Source organism: Schistocerca cancellata, chromosome 12 (genome assembly GCF_023864275.1).
Source record: "Schistocerca cancellata isolate TAMUIC-IGC-003103 chromosome 12, iqSchCanc2.1, whole genome shotgun sequence".
In the NCBI taxonomy this organism is placed as follows: Eukaryota; Metazoa; Arthropoda; class Insecta; order Orthoptera; family Acrididae; genus Schistocerca; species Schistocerca cancellata.
Window position 1 is genome coordinate 149,207,320 of NC_064637.1, and position 16,038 is coordinate 149,223,357.

The 16,038-nt window shown below is 43.4% G+C and overlaps 1 pseudogene; it reads left to right on the forward strand.

Moving 5' to 3' along the window:
• The first annotated feature begins 10,397 nt into the window (after positions 1-10,397).
• Positions 10,398-10,515, forward strand: LOC126110089 (5S ribosomal RNA; annotated as a pseudogene).
• Positions 10,516-16,038: the final 5,523 nt, after the last annotated feature.

Sequence of the window (16,038 nt, forward strand, 5' to 3'; positions counted from 1 at the left end):
CACGAATTTTAACGAGTAGCCTTTAGTGTTTCAGTCTTTTGTTGTAAGGATTTGTGAACTGTTTTTGTACACAATGTGCAAATTACCTATGTTTCGTAACGTAACCAATATCTCGCTTTTATTTCAACATATTTGGGCTAGAAGTTCCGTTTTACGGGGGCAAGTTGTGACCTCGGAACAACATGCCCCAATTCGTGCATCTGAAGTTGTAACCATTAGTACAGATGCATGACAAATCATCGATGCGCCAGGACCATCAGGGGTTGTTAATCTGATTGCATCTTCTGGTGTCATAGAAGAACAACTCTGAGTTCAAGTCCCTTTCTCTCTAGAAATACTATGTCCTTTTCCGAAGGGATCGCCAAGGATTGGAACAAACAGGAGACTCTTAGAAAATATGCTGTTTTAACCGCACTCCAGTGAAAGAAACCTTAGCAGAAAAGCAAAGCATGAAAAGGAAAGTGAACATCAACAATCAAAAAGTGAGAAAAAATAAAAGGAAAATGTTTTTATTCCAGTCTCTGATTACAATATCAATTCTTTAGACGATGAACGGTTTCAGTCCGTAATAACCATCCTCAGATCTTTTTTACATCATGTCTTAAAAGAGATAAGGCCATAATGGCATCGTCGAAATATAATCAGCACAGCATCGTCACATAGATATAAAATAAGGTGTAGAATAGGCCACATCGTCGCAGTTGGTGAGAAAAAAGAAAGGTAAAACAACACAAGGAAATGGAAAAGGAAAAGGCAAAAGGTAGGGAAAGTCTGTTAAACGACAGGTTTTACAAACGAGTAGTGAAAGATTTGAGAGTGAAGAGGACAGTTTAGAGTATAATTGTCTAGTGTGCTGTGACAGTTACTCTAATTCACGTTCTGGGGAAGAATGGGTTCAGTGTCCAGAATGTAAGAACTTGGCCCATTCCAGATGTAGGCAGAATCAAGTCTTATTAACCTCACCCCAACTGTCATTGTGATGTATCTTCTGATGTTTAATTAATTATAAGTAAGTATGTTTTCTGCCTATGACGGCAATATGATAGATCTTTTCAGCCTAAGACAAGGTCAATATGATTAAAGACTGAATTATCAAGAGTAGTTACAAGTTATGTGATAAGCTGTGAATTACTAAAGGGTTAATAACTGCTTAAATACGAATTATAGTTACTTGTTATATAACATTCAACTGTGTACTTGATGATTCGTACGGCATGTTGATTATTACTTAAATAAACTGACATGGTTTAATCATTTATTGTTTTTTATTTCACAAATTATAGCTTTAACAAATATGGTTACAACTTACCCTGGCTTGTTAACAATTTGCCCAGAGTCGGGCTAAGTTGTTACTTTACGACTTTAAACATTAAAACGTTGTTGTTGTTGTTGTTGTCGTCGTCGTCGTCGTTGTTGTTGTTGTAGTCTTCAGTCTAGAGACTGGTTTGATGCAGCCCCCCCTGCAACTCTACCCTGTGCAAGCTTCTTCATCCCCCCGTACCTACTGCAACCTACATCCTTCTGAATCTGTTCAGTGTGTTCATCAGTTGGTCTCCGTCTACGATTTTTATCCTCCACGCTGCCCTCCAATACTAAATTGGTGATCCCTTAGTGCCTCAGAGTATGGCCTACCTATGTGCCACAAAGTTGTATTCTCCCCAATTCTATTCAGTACCTCCTACCCATTTAATCGTCACATTTCGAAAGCCTCTAGTCTCTTCTTGTTTCACTTCCGTACATGGCTACACTCCATAAAAAATACTTTCAGAAAAGACTTCCTGACGCGTAAATATATACTCCATATTTACAAATTTCTCTCGAGAAACGCTTTCCTTGCCATTGCCAGTCTACATTTTATATCCTCTCTACTTCGACCATCAGTTACTTTATTCCACAAATAGCAAAACGCGTCTACTACTGTAAGTGTCATTTCCTATCCCAATTCCGTCAGCATCACTTGATTTAATTCGACTACATTCCATTATCCGTGTTTTGCTTTTGTTGATCTTCATGTAATACCCTCCTTTCAAGACACTGTCCATTCCGTTCAACTGCTCTTCCAAGTCCTTTGCTGTCTCTGACAGAATTACAATGTCATCGGCGAACCTCAAAGTTTTTATTTCATCTCCATGGATTTTAATACCTACTCCAAATTTTTCTTTTGTTGGCTTTACTGCTTGCTCAATATGCAGATTGAATAACATTGCCGGCAGGAGTGGCCGAGCGGTTCTAGGCGCTACAGTCCGGAGCCGCGTGACCGCTACGGTCGCAGGTTCGAATCCTGCCTCGGGCATGGATGTGTGTGATGTCTTCAGGTTAGTTAGGTTTAAGTAGTTCTAAGTTCTAGGGGATGATGACCTCAGCAGTTAAGTCCCATAGCGCTCAGAGCCATTTTTTTGAACAACATTGGGGATAGGCTACAACCCTGTCTCACTCCCTTCCCAACCACTACTTCCATTTCATGTCCCTCGACTCTTATAGCAGCTATCTGGTTTCTGTACAAATTGTAAATAGCCTTTCGCTCCCTGTATTTTACCCCTGCCACCTTCAGTATTTGAAAGAGTATTCCAGAGAACATTGTCAAAAGTTTCTCTAAGACTACAAATGCTATAAACGTAGGTTTGCCTTTCGTTAATCTATTTTCTAAGATAAGTCGTAGGGTCAATATTGCCTCAAGTGTTCCAGTATTTCTACGGAATCCGAACTGATCTTCCCCGAGGTCGGCTTCTCGCAATTTTTCCATTCGTCTGTGAAGAATCCCTGTTAGTATTTTGCGGCTGTGACTTATTTAACCGGTAATTTCGATAATTAAAACATGATTACTGAAAAAACAACAAATGACACAAATAACTGTCTTAATATCAGATTTACATATATAAGTTAATTTTGATTGCGTCGCATGAATACTAAAATGAAGTATTCTTAACGAATTTTCAAGTTAACTAAAAGTCAGAGCTTGTAGCCCCGCTCTCCCCTAAATACAGGGTGATTCAAAAAGAATACCACAACTTTAAAAATGTGTATTTAATGAAAGAAACATAATATAACCTTCTGTTATACATCATTACAAAGAGTATTTAAAAAGGTTTTTTTTTCACTCAAAAACAAGTTCAGAGATGTTCAATATGGCCCCCTCCAGACACTCGAGCAATATCAACCCGATACTCCAACTTGTTCCACACTCTCTGTAGCATATCAGGCGTAACAGTTTGGATAGCTGCTGTTATTTCTCGTTTCAAATCATCAATGGTGGCTGGGAGAGGTGGCCAAAACACCATATCCTTAACATACCCCCATAAGAAAAAATCGCAGGGGGTAAGATCAGGGCTTCTTGGAGGCCAGTGATGAAGTGCTCTGTCACGGGCTGCCTGGCGGCCGATCCATCGCCTCGGGTAGTTGACGTTCAGGTTTCATAACTAACCTTTTTCGTAGGACTCTCCACACAGTTGATTATGGAATTTGCAGCTCTCTGCTAGCTCTGCGAGTCGATTTTCCTGGGCTGCGAACAAATGCTTGCTGGATGCGTGCTACATTTTCATCACTCGTTCTCGGCCGTCCAGAACTTTTCCCTTTGCACAAACACCCATTCTCTGTAAACTGTAAATACCAACGTTTAATACACCACCTATAAGGAGGTTTAACACCATACTTCGTTCGAAATGCACGCTGAACAACTGTCGTCGATTCACTTCTGCCGTACTCAATAACACAAAAAGCTTTCTGTTGAGCGGTAGCCATCTTAGCATCAACTGACGCTGACGCCTAGTCAACAGCGCCTCAAGCGAACAAATGTACAACTAAATGAAACTTTATAGCTCCCTTAATTCGCCGACAGAATGTGCTTAGCTCTGCCTTTTGTCGTTGCAGAGTTTTAAATTCCTTAAGTTGTGGTATTCTTTTTGAATCACCCTGTATATCGAAAACCACGGCTGTGTAATGGTGCGTCGAGGGGTGCACCTGCTTGAAGATAACGCACGTCCCCACATCGAAAATATCGTAACGCAGTATCACGCATTCGGTCCCTTAAGGGGATACGGAATCACCTATCCCCGCAATGTTAATATATGCCTACTATAGGGAACATTTTCTCACAAACTACTGGAGACAGAGAGGTAAAAATTTTACTGTATGTGCATTCATATGTTACAACAATACTGAAACAACAGTTTATTGTCAAAGTATTTTCTTACAGAGATATTGTACATTTATTTTTAAGTAAATTTTTTCCATCGCTTTTTACTAGACTATCACCCCTAAGTCTTTTGTAAATCAAGTAATTAAAAAATCGTTGTTTCAGTATGTAATAGGGACCTATGTCACTACGTCATAAAAATTTCAGACTTCTAGGTTGACCAGTACCTGAGATAATGTTCCTAGATGAAGTAAAAAGTAAACTTACGGGAAACGGAGAAAGAAGATTAAAACATTCCTGATCCGTAGCTAATACCCCCTTCACAGTCTTCATAATCATCTTCAAGTCTTCTTTTGGCACCCCTCTGCACCTGTCTTGCTTTTTTCACTAATGTCTTGATTATATTATCAGCATCCTTGGTCTGTGCTGATCTAAAAAGAACATAGCACGTACCGTACGGGAACCAACACACATACCCAACTTTTGAAGGACCTGGCATTTAGTTATATTTCCAAGATTGAAGGTTGCCACAGCATCATACACACCAAAATGTAGTGTATTAATTCCGACAAACACTGTTTTTGGGAGACGATGCCATATCACACTATTCAAGCACTCGTTGGGGTTCTGCGTTTTTCCGTGAAGACATTTCATCAGAAGACTTCTGTCAGCCAGATCTCTGAAAATGGGCTTTATTTCTGCCATGATGGCTGATGGTAGACTGTGGTGGTGAATGTATTTCTCTCCTGTTGTTAGTCCCCTATTGTATTTACATCAGCTGTTTTCACCTTTGGAGCACAAACCATGTTGTGGATGCTCATCCGTGGATGCGGTGTGGAAATATAAAGCCCATATAGCTCTCCTCATTTCTTCAAGATTGCCTGTATTTTGCCTGATTGCAAGGCCATAGCAGTTCTGAATGTGGTCTATTATGGAATCAGTCAATCTTCCTCTGCCATCCAAGGTTTTCCCATCATCTAGTTTTTTCCCTTTCATAACTGATTTTAACCTTCTCAGCCTGGCACCCATTCTCTTCTGCACATGTCCTATACCTTCAAGTTTGCTTATATTTACACTGTTCCCATATGGTTTGCTTTCCAAAACTTCTTTGAATGCTTTAGAGTCACCATCTCCCAGATATTTGACATAGCGAACATTATACCACTGTGAAGAGCGATGAAAAATTTTCTTCACCCCAGCAACCTCCATGCCACCACTACTACCATAATAATTAGCAATACAGTCATCACTGTGTTCATTTTTCAGCCTGCCTGTGCACCTACAGTATTTAGACATTATTGCAACATCAATAACCTTGCCAGTATCAACACTAGTTGCTGTTACAACACCATTGTTGGAGGTGTGGCCCCTTTTCTGCCACGTGCCATCAAACGCCACTGTGAGGTCACGACTGCCGTCATTTTCTTCCACTGCTTCTTCCACAGCAACCTGCACTGACTTCTGTGCTACATCTTCAACTGCAGATCCTAGTACATAATTGTAAGCTTCAAACTTTGAAGGTGCACTTGGAAGATTTAGAACACCACATAGCATATCACCAGCTGCTTTACCCTTACCAATTGCTCGCAATCCATAAACTAACCTAATATTTACACTATAAAGTTCAGTTTTCTTGTATCCATTATTTACAGTTACTGAAACCGAACTTGGAAACTTACAGCTGTATTTAACTGGGCAGCCAGGCCAACATGGGATTCTACTTTCAGAGAAACGTTTCCATGACATTTTTTGCAGCACAAACTGTTTTCAAGAGCTTCACACAATATATTCGTATCAATGAGTTCAAAAACTTCATTCCCTCTATCAAGTAAATTATATTTCTCTTCCAAATCTCTTAGTTTTTTATGAGAAGCACTGTTTTCATTTGGTGTAAGTTCGTTCGGCAAATCAGTAATAAGTGGATTCACATTTTCCAACAGTGATGATGATGAACTGCTTTGCTTTGCTAATGAATCATTATTTCTTTTCTTTTGCCAGTTCACACGCTTTTTAAATACTTTTGCTTTAGCTCTAGGCATTTTCACTGCGAAAAAAGAAGCACTAAATACGAAATAACTCAACAACAACTACTTTCTTATATCACACTGTTTACAAAACAGTCCCGCCACAAAGTCAAAGAGTAACTTGAGGAAACCAGAGAGAAACATTTTCGGGCAACTAGTGTATAAATAGTCGCTGTAAACCGGGATATTTGAATTCATGTCACTTTAAAGGTACTGCCAAAAAGTTCATGGTCAGCCACGAGAGACGTGTATAACTAAAGCGCAATACCCGATCTCACAAATATATAAAAATAAAATAGTTATAATTGTAGCAGAGCTATGTATGATCGTCATTTTAAAGAGGAAACATGGCAGAATATAATACGCCAATAAAAAAAAATTCGATTTTTTAACCCAAAATCCGATTCCGTATCCCCTTAAAGGGCTCGAAGTGTCGGACAAGGATGTGCAGCAGGCAGTTAGGGACTTTCACGTAGGGTATCTTCAATCTGGTGGCGTCGCTTGCGTGATTGCCTCACCGACCACAGGTATTTTGCCTGATTGGCATACCTATTCTGGATTGTACGGGTGTCGAGCAGAAACTTTCCGATAGCCACTTACAAACGGAAGCCAGTTGGTTACCGAAATGATCGTGTGGCATTCATGGCCAGGAGGCCCTAATCGGGGACGTTTGGGTGCCGGGTTACAATTCTTATTTCGGGTGACTGCACATAGAGCGACTTGCGCGTCGGTGATGATGAGGACAACACAGCACCCGGTTCACGAGCAGAGAAATTCTTCAACCCAGCCGGGAATCGAACTCAGGTCCGCTGCATAGTAGGCAAACACGTTACCACTTAGCTAAACAGGAGGAGAGTTAGTGAATCAAGCAAACAAACTCGGTCCAAACAGGCCTTGAGGGCCCTACGGTACCAACCGGCCGCCGTGTCATCCTCAGCCCAGCCCTTAAGCCGTCGGCACACGGACCGTGCGTCCGAACGTTGAGCGTGCCGAGTTTCTGACGTCATAGCGTGGAATAGCACGGTCGGGAGTCTTTCCGAACGTGCAGAGCAATATCGGGTGTTGTGACGTGGCAAGACAGCCAAGCCACTATGATTGGTAGTCGAAAGGCACGCGTTAAGCTCACGCAGGCTGGCGTGAGGTCTGGAACAGTTAAGGGCATTTATAGTAGCAAGAACGTAAGTGACTACTGAATATTTAACTTTAATTCATAATTGGTGAACATCGGTCTGACGGTACATGCATTACAAGATAATTAGAAAATGATAATGGCGCCTTGCTAGGTCGTAGCAAGTGACGTAGCTGAAGGCTATGCTAACTATCGTCTCGGCAAATGAGAGCGTAATTTGTCAGTGAACCATCGCTAGCAAAGTCGGCTGTACAACTGGGGCGAGTGCTAGGACGTCTCTCTAGACCTGCCGTGTGGCGGCGCTCGGTCTGCAATCACTGACAGTGGCGACACGCGGGTCCGTCGTATACTAGCGGACTGTGGCCGATTTAAAGTCTACCACCTAGCAAGTGTGGTGTCTGGCGGTGACACCACATCGGGCATGTCAGATATTGTGAGCGTGCGTCTGAGCGTTGACCAATGAGATGGCGCAACGCCACCTACGTCGCACGTACGCCGTCTCCCTTCAGTACAGATGCTGTGAGGCGCCATATTGGCATTTATTTGAAGCCTATATGTATATATGCCGTTTGAGCACCAGCAAATTGAGAATCACTGGAAAACCCGTTGTTAGTTCTGTGATTCGTTCCAATAAATCAATGAGAAACATCATATTCGTGACAAAAGAATTATTGTAACTTGCGTATTATGAGAGTAGGCTCCATCGCTCGCAACTGGCGTACCGGCGCATGACTTAACGCCTCGCCGTAACAGCATCGACTGATGTTACCCATTTTTCATTTCAGGTAACTCGTGAGGGGCTACACTGCACGCAGCCTCTGTACGTCGAACTCAAAAGCACTTTATCAAACCGTAATTATGGGCACCATTTTTTTTGTACTGATAATCTAAAATAAAGTTGAAAGTTTGATCAATCATAATCCCCAAACACATCCTTTCTATGTCTTTTCATAGCCTCAAAATAAATGAATAAGTAAATACATAAATAAGCACCAAACTTCGTTTGTTTCTTACTCATTTGAATGAGAACGTGGACTTAATATTCATCCTATGAATCTCTGTCTCGCACTTGCTTTTCCTACAATTTCTTCCAATGCATATGTGGCATACAGCAAACCAGTGCATAACTGGCTGGCTCTGAGCACTATGGGACTTAACTGCTGAGGTCATCAGTTCTCTAGAACTTAGAACTACTCAAACCTAACTAACCTAAGGACATTACACACATCCATGCCCGAGGCAGGATTCGAACCTGCGACCGTAGCGGTCGCGCGGTTCCGGACTGTAGCGCCTAGAACCGCTCGGCCACAACGGCCGGCCAGTGCATAACAGTATTGGTTAAAAACAGTCTTGCTTGCAATTTCAGCTTTTTATTTTTCAACGACGCGTTTCGCCTTATTTAGGCATCATCAGGTTATCTTAATTTGGTATTTCTTAGAAGAATCCATTAGTCAGTGTAGCCAAAGGGCGTTATGCAGATCTTTGTGTCACTAACGTCCATCTAGAAAAGCTTTTACCGAGTTTAACGAAGGCAATTTGGCCTGATATATTCGACGACGCCCTTTGCCTACACTGATTAACGGATTCTTCTAAGAAGTGCCAAATTAAGATAACCTGTAGATGCCTAAATAAGGCGAAACGCGTCGTTGAAAAATAAAACTAAAATTGCATCCAAGACTGTTTTTAACCAATATCTACAATTTCTTTTACGTGATCATTCGACGTAAGACCGCTGCCGATCCTTGATACGAGGAGGGGCAAATTTGTCAGGCTAACGTCTCCCAGACGACAGGAGACACGTATTTGATTTACGCACAATACGCAGCGAGCGGAACAGAACACTTATCACAATTGTCACTCCCAATTGCTGCTGTTGGCTGTTATTGGCTGTCGGTAGAAAACACGGGCGCGTGATTCATGACAGGCACAACCCACTCCCCTCCCCCCCCCCCCTCTTTGTGATGGATGGGGCCAGTAAACGAGCAATTACACGCACGTCTCAAGTCGCCATATCAACAGAGAACACCGCATACATCGCTATACAGCGAACAGTGCGGTCGTGGCGAAGCCTTCTGCACACCGAAGCGAATGGAAGCCAACAATAGCGAATGAGCATTCGCAGACGATTCACCTGTGTTCGCTACAATTCGCCTATGAAGTAGCGTCTACACCAGAGGGCACGAGACAACGACCGTAACCTATGAACGCTGTGTTATTGCGCTTTGGCTGTAAGAAAGCGAGTCCAAGGTAAAACACTATTGTATTTCATGTACTGCAAAATGCACCTTTTCCTTCGAAAAACGTGCCTCCAAAATCCAGGTGCGTCTTATACTCCAGTATTTGATTTAAAATTCCCGCCAGTCTTAGAAAGGTCCATATATTCGTTGCAATAGGAAACCTGTTTGTGGTGTCACCGCCAGACACCACACTTGCTAGGTGGTAGCCTTTAAATCGGCCGCGGTCCGTTAGTATACGTCGGACCCGCGTGTCGCCACTATCAGTGATTGCAGACCGAGCGCCGCCACACGGCAGGTCTAGAGACACTTCCTAGCACTCGCCCCAGTTGTACAGCCGACTTTGCTAGCGATGGTTCACTGACAAAATACGCTCTCATTTGCCGAGACGATAGTTAGCATAGCCTTCAGCTACGTCATTTGCTACGACCTAGCAAGGCGCCATTACTATTGATGCTGTAAAACGTGTACCGTCAAGAGCGATGTTCACCATTTATGGATTAAAGTTAAGTATTCCACAGCTACGTCCTTTTTTGCTAAAGTCTAACTTCCTTGTCCTGTTCCAGACCTCACGCCAGCCTGCGTGAGCTAAAACGCGTGCCTTTCGGCTTCCTCTCATAGTGGGTTGGCTCTCTTGCCAATCCACAACACTGTTTCCATCTGGCAACATAGGATTCAACTGGCAGCAGTGCACCGATGCGACGATGGGATTCACAAGCTGGCTAACACTCTTTCCTCCCACCCCGCCATCACAAACCCGGAACACTGTCTAGTTTGTTATTCGTCATTGCAGCCTACTGTGCCACTGAACTGGAAAGTGATATTTGCTATCGGTGACAGCACAATTTTTTTTTTTTTTTAGTAGCTAGTTTCTTGAAGCCAACGGCCTTGCCGCAGTGGTAACACCGGTTCCCGTCAGATCACCGAAGTTAAGAGCTGTGGGGCTGGGCTAGCACTTGGATGGGTGACCATCCAGTCTGCCGAGCGCTGTTGGCAAGCGAGGTGCACTCAGCCCTTGTGAGGCAGACTGAGAAGCTACTTGGCTGAGAAGTAGCGGCTCCGGTCTCAGAAACTGACATACGGCCCGGGAGAGCGGTGTGCTGACCACATGCCCCTCCATATCGGCATCCAATAACGCCTATGGTCTAAGGATGACATGGCGGCCGGTCGGTTCCGTTGGGCTTTCATGGCGTGTTCCGGAGGAGTTTTAGGTTATTTTAGTTTCTTAATGGACAAAAATAAAAGGTATTCGTATGATGCGGGCTTTAAATTGAAAGTAATACACTCCTGGAAATTGAAATAAGAACACCGTGAATTCATTGTCCCAGGAAGGGGAAACTTTATTGACAGATTCCTGGGGTCAGATACATCACATAATCACACTGACAGAACCACAGGCACATAGACACAGGCAACAGAGCATGCACAATGTCGGCACTAGTACAGTGTATATCCACCTTTCGCAGCAATGCAGGCTGCTATTCTCCCATGGAGACGATCGTAGAGATGCTGGATGTAGTCCTGTGGAACGGCTTGCCGTGCCATTTCCACCTGGCGCCTCAGTTGGACCAGCGTTCGTGCTGGACGTGCAGACCGCGTGAGACGACGCTTCATCCAGTCCCAAACATGCTCAATGGGGGACAGATCCGGAGATCTTGCTGGCCAGGGTAGTTGACTTACACCTTCTAGAGCACGTTGGGTGGCACGGGATACATGCGGACGTGCATTGTCCTGTTGGAACAGCAAGTTCCCTTGCCGGTCTAGGAATGGTAGAACGATGGGTTCGATGACGGTTTGGATGTACCGTGCACTATTCAGTGTCCCCTCGACGATCACCAGTGGTGTACGGCCAGTGTAGGAGATCGCTCCCCACACCATGATGCCGGGTGTTGGCCCTGTGTGCCTCGGTCGTATGCAGTCCTGATTGTGGCGCTCACCTGCACGGCGCCAAACACGCATACGACCATCATTGGCACCAAGGCAGAAGCGACTCTCATCGCTGAAGACGACACTTCTCCATTCGTCCCTCCATTCACGCCTGTCGCGACACCACTGGAGGCGGGCTGCACGATGTTGGGGCGTGAGCGGAAGACGGCCTAACGGTGTGCGGGACCGTAGCCCAGCTTCATGGAGACGGTTGCGAATGGTCCTCGCCGATACCCCAGGAGCAACAGTGTCCCTAATTTGCTGGGAAGTGGCGGTGCGGTCCCCTACGGCACTGCGTAGGATCCTACGGTCTTGGTGTGCATACGTGCGTCGCTGCGGTCCGGTCCCAGGTCGACGGGCACATGCACCTTCCGCCGATCACTGGCGACAACATCGATGTACTGTGGAGACCTCACGCCCCACGTGTTGAGCAATTCGGCGGTACGTCCACCCGGCCTCCCGCATGCCCACTATACGCCCTCGCTCAAAGTCCGTCAACTGCACATACGGTTCACGTCCACGCTGTCGCGGCATGCTACCAGTGTTAAAGACTGCGATGGAGCTCCGTATGCCACGGCAAACTGGCTGACACTGACGGCGGCGGTGCACAAATGCTGCGCAGCTAGCGCCATTCGACGGCCAACACCGCGGTTCCGTGCCGTGCGTGTGATCATTGCTTGTACAGCCCTCTCGCAGTGTCCGGAGCAAGTATGGTGGGTCTGACACACCGGTATCAATGTGTTCTTTTTTCCATTTCCAGGAGTGTACCATATGCAGAAGAACATGGAAACAGAGCAGTTGAGCGACATTTCGGTCCTCCACCAACAGAAAAAACATTAACGATTGGCGGGTTAGTAAAGAAGAACTGAAAAAATGAGGAAGACTAAATGCACAAATACAGGACTGAATGCAAAATGGCCAAAAGTTCATGTTGAAGTTGACACTTTTCAAGGATTTCATAAACTAAGAACTTTTTTCTCGTCTGGCTATGCAATCTAATAATAACAATGGCAAAATGTTATTTTTTAAAAAAAAGGTGCTTCTTATGGTAGCATCTTATAGTCTGTAAAATATGGCGGTGACAGCCACGATGCAGGACTTTGATACTAACAGACGATTATTTTGCATGGTGAGGGCACTATTTTTTGACCAACCAAGCAAAATGGTATAGCGAAGGAAGAATTAGTGTCCGAACTGGTACGTAAGTGTGAAATGTGTCGAGCTAACACCGAATTGGAACTTCAGATTTCCCTGGCATCAGTCCAAAATTTTGCGCAAATGTCTGTTTACGCTTTCCGCTGACTTCTCGCTGCAATTGCGAAAAAAATTTCAAAGCGGAACGATAATTAGCGACGAACCAGAAGGTAATATGGGGCGAGGACTAGCTGTTACAAAGGCGGACTAATACTTTCAAATTTTTATTAAAACTAAACATTCACCACTGATTACAAATTGTTAAATTATTAATCACGATCTTGCTTTTTGGGCACACCTTCTGTGGGTCGTACGTTCCAGTGAATATTTAGGAAAAAAAACTTTCAGTTAAATAATTCATGGAAACTGAACTAAATAGCACTAATTCCCTTTAAAATTTGTATTTAGTTGAAATTAATTATCCAAAAACCGTAAAGCATAATGACCACTTACACAATGAAAATTGTAAAGAGAGCATGTCATTTTGATTTACGTAGGTTATCGATGTGCTCGTCAAAACTTTGGTCTTGTTGTGGCATGGTCTTTGCCTCTGCGCACTTTGTTGAAATGTGGTAGGCGATGGACGTATTCCGAATTGCTGAGTTTACTTATGATTTATCTGTTACATGAAGAAATATTTACTACAAAGGATTGCAAGGTTGAATATGATGTATGTATTGAAAGGGGAGAAGAATATAAATTTTGAATAATGTTATTTTTTTTTTTTTAAGAGAAGAAGTTTGAGGTAAGACTGCAGTACTGTGCAGCTAGTTTCTCGGATTGATTCTTGTCAGCTAGTTAACTTTGTTCACTTGCTCAGAGCTGAAAGAAAGACCACACCACTTCCCAGAGTAATGCAACAAGATATCAATTGATTAAGAGCTGTTTGGTTTTTATAAAAGTTCACTGTTAACGTTGTGCCCTTCTTAAATATTTGTTCACTTTGTTAACCATAGTATTGTTTAGACCAATGTTATATGTGAAGATCAGATGAAGTTTTACTCTGCTTTGAATAAATACTTAATTCTAAAACCGTAGTCTTGGAATATAATTTCATGAGAATACTCCCTATCTCACTGTTTAAAGAAGGTTTCTCATTTCAAATTACCACATTGCACCTTGTGGTATGTAAAAGCTTGAATATTGTTTGGGAATTAAAAAACAGAAATCTAACGTAGCTGCTGCTTGCTTGCTGTTTCTGTTGTACTTTCGAGAAATCTGCGACATTGTTGTCAAGACGTGAGGTAGGCGGAAATTTTGATTAGCGCCAGAAATATATTTTACTTCGATTGCGCATTTAATATTAAGACACTGTGTATTCAGACCAGTTCTAGTTCCATTCAAATTAGGTGGTGTTTAGTCAAAGGTTAGCATACGAGTTTCAAGTTGGATAACAGTTTTTTGGTTTCATAGTTTCGGTAATACGTAGACTTTTTATAGGGTGGGAGGTAAACTTTAGTTAAATTCCATACAGTAAACCATATTAAAGAACTTAGGAATTTACTTGACAGTACTTGATCAGAAATACCGTAAAATAGTGATAATTATTTACACAGCTCAGTATAACAGGCACAATTTTCTGCCATCCATAAAATAATAATTTTTTTTTTCAATTTATGTCTCCACCTCGCACACCTGGCAGTGAAAGCATCTCATGTAGCGTCACAATAAGGTAGGATTAATAACCTCTAAGGTTCCATTAAGTTACCCACACTTGACAAGCATTAGGAAATTTCTTTTGACACTGGCTTAGTTCACAACCGCCACGCAGCATACAGCGGCAAATGGCGCCGGATTAGTACTACTGACAATATCTACTGGAGAGCCACGGATGTTACATATCAGAAATTTCGTCAGAAAACAACCATAATTAATTCCTGGAAACGATTATCACCAAGGGCAGACACTCACGGGGTTTTGCCATGCTGTGAGAAAATCACAAAAACGGTTCAAATGGCTCTGAGCACTATGGGACTTAAGATCTGAGGTCATCAGTTCCCTAGAACTTAGAACTACTTAAAACTAGCTAACCCAAGGACTTCACACACATCCGTGCCCGAGGCAGAATTCGAACCTGCGACCTTAGCGGTCGCTCGGCTTCAGGCTGAAGCGCCTAGAACCTCTCGGCCACACCGGCCGGCAGAAAATAAAAATGATGCCCCTGAGAGACTTGTGTCTTCGACACAAAATTTGTTTAAAGAATAACATACTGATCACACGCTATTATTTAGTCAGTCATATAGCACTAGAACTTTGCTTAAGTCTCAGTTACCACTGGGCAAAAAATTAACTGAAACATCGTGTGATAACAGCGCGAGTAAAACAATCATCATCCTTGTTTCCTGTTGCTTTTTTTCCTTAAATAGAAAGATGACCCTTCAGCATACTTAAATACCAGCTTCTACATACATCGGCCGGCCGTAGTGGCCGAGCGGTTCTCGGCGCTACAGTCTGGAACCGCGCGACCGCTACGGTCGCAGGTTCGAATCCTGCCTCGGGCATGGATGTGTGGATGTCTGTAGGTTAGTTAGGTTTAAGTAGTTCTAAGTGCTAGGGGACTGATGACCTCAGAAATTAAGCCCCATAGTGCTCAGAGCCATTTCAACCCTCTACATACATCAACAATGATGAGCCAAAACATTATGACGACCTGCTCAATAGCTTGTTTGTCTGTCTGGAGCGAAATACGTCACTGATTCTGGGTATCAGGTAGCCGACATTTTGTTGGTAGGTTCGTGGAGGTATGTGGCATTAGATGTCTACGCCTAGATCGTGTAATTCCCGTAAACAACTGGGCGCTGATTTGCGCACACGGTGATGGCGCCCTAGAGAGACCCAGATGGGTTCCATAGCATTTACATATGGCCAATTTGTGCTCTTCGAGACATCAACGTAATATGTAAATTCAGCAAAAAAATAAAGAAATAAAAAAATAAAAATAAAAATCAGTTGCAATGGGACATTAAGCTAAACCAGCGGCCAAGAGCGAAAATGTGTACTGGACTAGGATTCGAACCCGGGACCTTCTGCTCACAAGGCAGTCGTGGTACCCACTTTGCCATCCGGGGCTCTGTGTTACCGCCACTACACGAAGTATCTCGGCACGCCCTCATAGCCGATACAAATTCCCTCCGAGCGCCACCTACTGTATTTACAGTCGCTGTTCACTGTGTTCCTTTTCGCTACTCCGAGTTCGAATCCCCGGTCCGGTATACATTTCCGCTCGTCGTTCCGTTTAATGTCACATTGTAGCTGACAGCAATGATTACTCTTTAACTTTTGTACAGGGTGACACAGAATACCGGGAATGTTTGAAATGAGTAGTGGCAGCCATGGGCAGGTGGCAGCACTGTGGTTTCGTGACAGCGAGCAAACAGTCCGCCATTTCAGTAATCATGG